A 10000-nucleotide genomic window follows, 5' to 3' on the forward strand; every position below is an offset into this window, starting at 1 on the left:
AACTATACGCATTCAGTTTCCACTTCTTCCTCTTCTCCTTCTTCCACTTGCGCCGTCAAGTCGATGAAGTCGTTAGCACGATGGATTCGACGGCGAGTCCTTTGCTAGGAGAGTGCACCCGATGCATCGTCGTGCTCTGCGGGGTACTGCTGGATATATCTCGGTGAATGTATGACCATAAAGGATCTCAAGAAAGAGAGAGAGAGAGAGAGAGAGAGAGAGAGAGAGAGAGAGAGAGAGAGAGAGAGAGAGAGAGAAATACTTTCAATGCCACTTGTTTGATGAATGAACGTTAACAATCGAGATATTCGTCATCTCTTTCTTCTTCGATTCAGTTTTTTCAGATCCGATTGAATAAATACGATCGAGTTTTATCAAAGACATCCAATAAAAGCTTCAATGATCTTGTTTTAACTATTAGGATATATGTATCTCAGTGAACGTACGAGATCGTACAAGATCTTAAGAAAAAGATAGAGAGAAGTATTTGCAATGCGATCTGTTTGATGAATAATTGAGAAATTTGTCATCTCTTTCCTCTTCGATCAATTTTTTCAAATCTGATTATACAAATACTTTGAAAGTCAAATTTTATCGAAGCTTTTTAAGAGAGAAGTTTGATAGAAGCTTCGATGATCTTTTTTGTTTTGGTTGGTCATATTATATCTCGGTGAATGCATGTATGATCGTAAAGGATCTCAAGAAAGAACAAAAAGAGAAAGGGAGACAAAAGTACTTTCAAATGCCACTTGCTCGATCAGTGAACGTTAATAATCGAGATATTCATCATATCTAATTGTATTTAAATAAAATAAAATCTTATAAAATGATATTTGTCGAGACGCGTTTGATAAAAGCTTCGAAATGATCTCGTCTGTTTTCATAGAGAATATCTTCATTCTTCAGTGGAATTATTTATACTATATTACCGAGGAAAAACACAAAGAATACGAGGATGATAGAAGTAGAGGATGAAGATAACCAGGATCCTGTTTCGTTGGAATAATAATTATCCGTTGGGTTTTTATCTTTGTAAGAAGGCAAACGCAATTTTCGCTCTCATCGATGTAGTACGTAGGTAGGTAGGTAGATACGTATGTAGGTATCCTCCGAGCTTGGAAGAGAACCACATTCGGACACGTACGAGCTCACGTAGGCGTAAACCATCGAATAATCTTTTTCAACAAGATAAATAATAGTCAGTGCCAATCAGATTTGATTGGGGCGCGCGGTAAAATGTGGGTAGCTCATTCCGTGGGCCGCGGTAGAGACTTGGGTTAAATCTTCACGTGGTGGTGGTGGTGGTGGTGGTGGTGATGGTGGTGATGGTGATGGTGGTGGTGGTGATGGTGGTGATGGTGGTGATGGTGGTGGTAGTGGTGGTGGTATATAATTACCAAGATTATACATATCAACACAACTAGAGCGAAAAACACTGACCCGCTTGTTAAACCACTGCGTGCGAGTTGTATCGGTTATCTGCAGGTCGGGTAAAGTGCGTGGTGTCTTGCCGTTGTCCGTACCTTCACTCTCGCCCAGTGTGCTGCTATTTATAATCAAGGATCAAATTCCAGCTCGATTGGAAAAGGTAACTGGATCGTCGTGACTAGATCGTTCGATTCGAAAAACATTGCGAAGAAAAAAGATTGGAAAAAGGAATAGGGGGCGGGTAGAGGGGGAAATAGAACGAGCTTCGTGCTCCGATTAACTCTTCGATCATCACTGAGATTTGTAACTTCCTTTTTTCGTATTTAGAGATCAAAAATAACTAGTATTTTTGTATACATATAGTATCTCGTATTACTCGAAGGGTTGAAAATGCATTATACGTATACTATAGCTATATATATATTGTACGTACGTGATTATTATTGTTGCTATTATTATTATTATTATTATTATTATTATTATTATTATTATTATTACAATCATTACTATTATTAATATTATTTAAAAAACAAAGATGAAAAACGCGTGAAGAGGATAGATAGAAAATCTTTAAATAGCAGGTGAAAATCACCGGATAATCTGTAAGGACGTTTAACAACGATAGAAGGCGCGTTACTCGTAATTAGAACATTAGCTAATCGTTATCGATAGATCGAGCGCGTTAAAGAATTTTTTCTATTCGCTTCCGGCCAACCTCCCGCAGATTATTGCGCTCGAACGATGCTGCGTGCACAAGTTGCGAGAGCGAGCGCATCGATTACATCGACGACGACACATATACATTATATATAATATATATATATAAATGTATATATATATCTTTTTTCTTTAATTTTATTTAAGTTGACTAAACAACTTTAAAGAAATTCTGTGAATTTTAACATAATCAGGATACATTATTTTTATAAGATAATCGTTTATTGCTAAAGACGTTTTGAAATATTATGAAAAAATAAAAAAAATGTACGATTAGTAGCATCACTTTTAATTAATTGAAAACCGTATATATTAACTTATAATTATAACTATACGTAATGGCTTGGTACGAAGATATATGATTACAAAACGAAAAGTTAAACGTTACTTCGAAGTAACTAACATAAAAATAACAAGATCAATGTAGATAATGTTCTTTTCTAAAAAAAGTTTTACAATTGGAATGATCCATCTTTTCACGATCCATCAGAAATTCTATTCCTTTAGACCAACGTTTCTGTCAAGAGAACAACGAAGCTTCCTACAATAAAATTCAAAAGAATTCGAGCTCGTACTTCCTCGTATCGTCGTAGCATCGATAAATCGAATCGCATTTAATGGACGTGCGGTACGTCCGTCCTTGACGTCACGATGCAAAATGGACTCGGAGGAGAGTCCTTGAAGTGTCTACATGTCTACATGAATATTTATAAATACGCTGGCGCATGGTTCAGAAGGAAGGAAGAGGATGAAGAGGGGGTTTAGGGGTGGCTATGGGGGAGGGAGACAAGGAGAGGGAGGGAAGGCGACGATAGAAGCTTAGCTGGACCGCAGATCATTACGGACACCGGCTCGCAAATCGACTTGACCAACTTACTGACTGCACATTAACCCGAGCACAATTCGTCCCTGACAATACGTCCTTTGTTCTCGTTATGCTCGAACGAGCATTATGTAAGGAGCGTAGATAGCATTGCTCGCTGCATAAAGAATATATATACATATGTATGTATATATATATATATATATATATGTATATAAGTTATATAGATACGTCTCTTGTCGTATAGAACACCAGATCATAATACGATTGTAATACGAATGTTTCTTTTTATCGTTCCCTGTAACGTTTCTTTTCTTACATCGTTATCTATCTCTATTCTTTCAACGTGTAAGATATAATAAGAATAAGAGGAAAAAATTTTTGACGATATATTTAATTACGTTTGTTAAAGGTTTGAAAAAGGATACGAATGATACTCACCATCGTTATCGAGTTTTTTATATAAAGATTTTTATTTTCCTAGGAAATATCTATTTATCTACATACATATGAATATATATATATATATATTCCTTTGAAAAAGATAGATAATTTTTTAGTGAAACATTGATCTGAACGAAAGTCTTGAACTCGTACTACGAGGTTGTTTCTTGCACGAGGCAGGTCGTCAGCGTTTATAAGCGCGCACAATGTATCTCGGCGAATACGGTAGGTATTTAGAATTCATAAAATAGTGGGAAGGTCTTGGGATAATTTGTTCGCGGTATGGGTATTCAAGATGGGAAAGCTATGCGCAAGTTTGGCGAATAAAGCTCGTTGCTTGAACGTGCAGCCGGCTTGTGGTCCGCACGCGAGAGGGTATAAGATAAAAAGAGACAGAGAAAGAGACAGAGAAAGAGACAGAGAAAGAGACAGAGAAAGAGATGGAGAAAGAGAAAGAAAGAAAGAGAGAGAAAGAGAGAGAGAAAGAGAGTGTCAGGACGAGAGGCGAAGAGTCTCACCTCGGTGTGTAGTAAGCGGGACCCCATCAGAGAGGCCCACCGTGCGAGCTAGCGCGTTGGTGATATAACTCATCTCTTACGGTGTGGCTCGACTCAGGCTTGGCGTGGCCAACTCGGGGATCCACGAGTGAGCTCGCAATTACAACGACGGAAGAAACGAGATGGAAGTGGATACTGCGTTGCCACGAAAAGAGTCCTGAAGTCCTGACTGTGCTAGTCTCTTCTTTCTGTACGTCTTTCTCTTTCTTTCTTTCTTTCTCTCTTTCTCTCTCTCTCTCTCTCTTTCTTTTTCTTTCTCTGTCTCTCTTTTTGTTTCTTTCTTTCTCTCTCTCTCTTGGTCGCAAATACTACTCTTGGAAAGATAACGGAAACGCTTGATTCGAGGAAAGATAAAAGTCTAGATGGAATATTTCTACCCTCTCTCTCTTTCTCTCTCTCTCTCTCTCTCTCTCTCTGTCTCTTTCTCTCTTTTTCTCTCTCTCTTCCATTTTCTTTTTATGTCAACTCTACGACGACAAAGGAGAGAGCCACTTTGCTGATTCTCGCCTTGATATTCTCAGACGCGTCATTTTCTGCATAGTTTGCCCACTGACTTTGTTATTTCATAAGAAGGAAGAAAAATAGAAGGACAGAAAAAGAAAGAGAGACAGAGAGAGAGAGAGAGAAAGAGAGAGAGATAGAAAGTTGCATAGAGGAATAAAGTGTAAGCTATTCTAGAGCATAAACAAGAACGATGTAGGTAGGCGAAACCGGACTCGCCTGCTACGATGAGGGGGGTGGACAGGGAGAAGAGGACAGGGGCAGGGTAGGAGAAAGGGTAAAGGTAGGGGTAGTGGTAGGGGTAGAGATAAAGGCAAAGAAAAAAGCGGGAAAATACGAAGGAAATCGTGGCGAGCGATCTCGTCTAGTAAAAGCGAGTCAACTGGGCTTGGGGAGATTTCTTAGAATGGTGCCAGCAAACTGAAGAACGTTCCCAAGGAACGACTCTAAAATGCAAGACGAAAGAACGTTGCTGATATGTGTTACCGCGCCAAGCTGGAATCCACAGAGATTCGTATTTCCTGCACGTGTTTCGCTTTCTAGACGTTCTCTAACATAAGCGTAGTTGTTAACTACATAAGAAAGGACACGAAGGACGTTTGTTCGGTATACTAGAGAATATGATAATGATAATACGAGATAAACTCTTTTACAAGAGTTACATATGTCTGACTTTGTGATCGAGGTCAGAGAAACATTCGCACAAGTCTCTTTTCCTTTTTCTTTTCTTTTTCCTTTTTTCTTTTTTTTCTTTTTTCTTGTTTGACAAATCTATCTCGATCCAGATTGACGTCATTCTCACCTCGCAAATGTTTAAATACTAATGTATATTAATAATACGTTATTTTCTATGAATTATTTATTTTATTATTGTATCTCAAACTGAAATAAATAAATCCTTCCTTTTATGTTTCCAAATTTACATTTAGATTCAAATCATTAATATCTCATACGTATCATCTCCAAAATACAAGCAGAATTATTATAGATAAAAGGTCATAAATATGCACGGCTAGAGAAGAAGCGACCACCCGAGATACAATAAACACATTCCCTCTATCTCTCTCTGTCTCTCTCTCCCTCTGTTTCTCTCTCTTCCTCCCTCTCATCCTATTTCTAAAGATACCGACATTACCGGTAATAAAGAGACTTAGCAAAACAAAGTAAAATAAAGTAAAGTAAAGTAAAGTAAAGTAAGGTAAAGTAAAGAAAAAAGGAAAAAAGGGGAAAAAAGAAATGAAAAGAAAGTGAAATAGCGAGCGGATAGTAAAGACGAAGGTGCAGCGGTGGTATCGTAAAGAAAAAGGGGGCTGAGAGCGCATGGTTGGTGGGGTTTTCTATGCGCACAAGAGAGGAAGGAGTTACGAGGCCGTTGACAATCGCGCTTAGGATTCGCGGAACCGTATAATTGCTTCATAGTCTGCTCGCTCGCTCGTTCGCGCGAGAGAGAGCGAGCGAGACAGAGTGAGAGAGAGAGAGTGAGAGAGAGAGAGAGAGAGAGAGAGAGAGAGAGAGAGAGAAGAGAGAGAAGAGAGAGAAAGAGCGAGCGAGCTAGTAGGGCCCTTAAATCCGTTCTGCATCCCCGAGCACGCGTGCTTACGTACCATCGCTTACGTTTAACGCACGCTCGATACGCGGCCCATCCGTGCTCGGGATATGCAACGAGGGAGAAAGACCGATGTAATTGAACTTTATCTCGAAACGTGTATAGGTATACCTACATATATCTACATGTGTTTGTGTGCGTGGATGTATGCGCGTGTATATAGTGGGCCTCGACCAGGAACGGCCGTGCGAAAAGATCGACCTTGATCGGACATGCGAGAGAGCAGGATGAGAGAGCAATAGAGAGAGAGAGAGAGAGAGAGAGAGAGAGAGAGAGAGAGAGAGAGAGAGAGATTCCACGTGTGCGGAAGACGCTCGGCCGCATCTGGAGTCGAGTTTTTACACGCGATAATGCATTACAGTAAATTTTAATTAACCTTTGCCTCCCTCCTTCCTCCCTCTCTTCTACCCTCCCTTTCTCCCTCCCTTTCTATCTATCTATCTATCTTTATCTTTCTTTCTCTTTCTCTTTCTCTTTCTCTTTCTCTTTCTCGAGTGAGTATTCGTACGCCCGATCGGCATTTTCTTCGCCCGGCTAAATCGAACCAGCGTAAATTATTATATCGTGCTAATTAGGCGATTCCCAAGCACTTTCATGAGTTCTTTCTTCTTTTTTTTTAATGTTTTTGTCCCCTTTTTTATATTTTTTGTTTCTGTTTTTTTTTTCCCCCCCCCCCCATTAAAAGTAATCTGGATAAGTGTAATGAATGTGCGTGTATAATGCTGTGTATGTAATTTTTTCTTCCTTATGTCTCTTTTTTTCACGATCGACTACCAATCGATTACTACTATTCGTTCGTTCGTAGAATTCGTTGTGCAAAAGTAAATCATGCTATTTTTCATCTGGTAGATTGATTAGAATTAATTATCGAAGTGGAACGAAATTTCAAGGCTTCGAGATATAATATACACACACACATATACTTAAGTGGACATTTTCTTAGTTAAACTGAGAGAGAAAAAAATATAAGTATATATAAGAAAAAAAAGAATGTTGATCGTTCGTGCGTGTCGGAATCCGTTCCAACGATACTGTGATACGGTTTCCTCGCACGCGCACGTTTCTTCTCGGTGAATCCCGGGCGTGGTAGTCTCGTTAAGTTGGCGCTAAAAGCGTGGAAAAGTAAAAGAAAAAGAGAAAGAAAAAGAATAAGAAAAAGGAGAAAAAAAGGAGAACGTACAATCAAGAGTTGTTCGCAATCGGTGCACGTAATATCGCGATTCGGATGAGCAGCGTGCGTCGATTAAAGAGTACGTTTTCGAGAGAAAGAGAGAGACAGATAGATAGAGAGAGAGAGATAGATAGATAGATAGAGAGAGAGAGAGAGAGAGAGAGAAAGAGAGAGAAAGAGAAGTATATACTGTTCGTTTCTCTCGGTTGGAAGGAAGAAGAAAGAAAAGAGTCGGGTTCGCGGGAGCCCGCTGGGTAATCGGTGGTGGTCGTGGAATAAACTCACCATGAAATGACGACTATCGCAAGATGGGCCCCCGACTTTCCAGCCTTTTGCCTTCTCCCTTCCTCCACCATCTCCTTCAGTATCTACAGAGGGTGGAATGTCACCCATTAACATTCCCATAAAACCGCCGGCTGCGTGTAAACACCGCGAATGGCGTAAACGGTGCCGACCAAGAAAGAGAAAAACAGAGAGAGAAGAAAAGAGAGAGAGAGAGAGAGAGAGAGAGAGAGAAAGAAGAGAGAGAGAGAGAAGAAAGAGAGAGAGAGAGAGAGTCTTCCCTTCCTCTTTCACCCTTAACGTAGTTGTAGGAGGAGAAGAAGGAGGAGGAAGAGGGAGCTGCCAAGGGAGTCTGTGTGAGAAATCCAATCCTCTTCCATGGGGTTATTATGGTGATAATTTACTACTTCTCTTCGGAGGGTACCGGCCGCGGACTGTGTCGACCGTTTATACACAGCCGTGGAATGCCACGCGGAGGTCCCACGGGAAAGTATTTAGAAACGAAAGGCTCTTCTCCCCGCTCCTTTCTCTTTTTTTCCTTTTATCTTTTCTTTTCTTTTCTCTCTCTTTCTCCTTTTTTTCTTCCTTTTTTTTTTCTATCATTCTAATCACCTGGTACTCATTTTACTTTCTTCCTTTCTCTCATCTTCTTTTCACTTTCTATAGCGATGGAATTACTTATTTACTTGGTATTATTATTCTTCGAAAGGATCACGATTAAAACAGAGATTCATTCGCCGTTCATCGACGGATATTTCTTTACTCTTTGACCTTCACTCTTTGACACGATCAAGTGGATTTAAGACAGTCATGCACGAGTATCGTATTATTCTCTAAGTGACAAGGACGATTCGCTTGACTGATTGATTGACCGATTATTCGTTTTTGATTTCGATTATTTAAATGACACAAAAAGAAAGAGAGAAAGAGAGAGAGAGAGAGAGAGAGAGAGAGAGAGAGAGAGAGAAAGAAAGAGTAAAAAGATGATAGAAAAATCTAATTCATTATACGGCAAAAAATAATCAATAATCTTGACGTCAAATATTTTTTTCGAATAATTCGAAAATTGACAAAAAATGAAGAAACACTAATTAAAAGATGAAACAATCTCCGAATGTGAGACACTACGATACTACCAATGTACCGAGTACATACATAAAAGGTAAAGGCATGTAATTTATTAAAAAAAGAAATAGAAAAAAAAAAATTAAAAAAATTAATAAATGAATGAACGAATAAAAAGAAAGAAAAGATAAGATAATCGAAAGAGAGAAGTGATCCATCTCCAAATAAGGAAGAATAATGTTCGAATGCAAGTAGGGCAACCTCTCCATATTGGACATCAACGAGGACGTTTTCCAGTGACTCGATTGGACATCGTAAGGTCATTTCTTCTTGACCTTACCCTAATTTCTGACCAATCTCTGACATCCAATTCTTCACTATGGAATTCTTTCTTCATCTCTCTTTTTTATATATATATATATATATATCTCTCTCTCTCTTTATAAATATATGTGTATATATATACACACACACATACACACATATATATATTTCTTTTTTTTGGTCCCTCTTTCTGTGTGCTGCTTCGGGCAGACGATGAAAAGCCACGCTTTGCTCGTAAGATAACATCTTGTTTGCATACGAGCACTCGCGTGAATAGAAGGAGCGCGCGCGCGTGTTGGAGAGAGAGCGCACGAGCCTCGAGCTCTCTTCAATAAGAGAAGGAAAAGGAGGAGAAGGAGGATAAGGAGGAGGTGGAGGTGGAGGCCGACCTTCCTTTCAAAAGCGCTGGATACTTGATGCTTTCTTGTTGAATCGAGACGATGCAACGAGCGAATAAGTTAGAAAGCGAAAGAAAGAAAGAGGGAGAGAGAGAGAGAGAGAGAGAGAGAGAGAGAGAGAAAGAGAGGAACGCATCGACGTTCGATTATAAAGGAAGAAGAAGTTTCTCCTTCTTACGAGCTGTTATGTTCTCTCGTATATCTCCAGAGCTCTTCGATTAAATCCTCTTTAATGACTTTTAACGGCGGATGCTGCGGACCCGAAAGAATCGCGAACAAATGGTAATGATGGATCGTAAAGCCTTTAGGGCAAAAATCGATGACGAGAGATAACTCTCCCTCGTTTCTCTTCTACACCGCCGTGGTAAGACAACAATGAAATTATGCATACGAGATAGTTAAGACGAGGAGGATAAAAAGAAGGAGGAGAAGGAGGAGGAGGAGGTGGAGGAGGAGGAAGGGAGACAGGGGATCTTATCGATGAACATGTAATTACGAGATGTAAGGAAAAGCAAGGAAAAAAATGTATTCTCGTCACGTCGATTGTCAACGTAGTACGTGTCAAGGCATAAGACGCGACTTAACAAACCATCACTCTATATCTCTTTTTATTTTTTCTCTCTCTTTTTCCCCTGTTTCTCTTTCTCTCTCTTTCACCCTGGTATCTTGGTGAGAGACGAGATA

The 10000-nt window shown here is 39.5% G+C and overlaps 1 protein-coding gene across 4 annotated transcripts in view; it reads right to left on the minus strand.

Annotated features, from left to right (window-relative positions):
* LOC122630950 overlaps positions 1 to 10000 on the minus strand; it is a 108352-nt gene that overhangs the window by 30591 nt on the left and 67761 nt on the right. The gene's annotated exons all lie outside the window — the stretch shown is intronic.

Source organism: Vespula pensylvanica, chromosome 1 (genome assembly GCF_014466175.1).
Source record: "Vespula pensylvanica isolate Volc-1 chromosome 1, ASM1446617v1, whole genome shotgun sequence".
Taxonomy (NCBI): Eukaryota; Metazoa; Arthropoda; class Insecta; order Hymenoptera; family Vespidae; genus Vespula; species Vespula pensylvanica.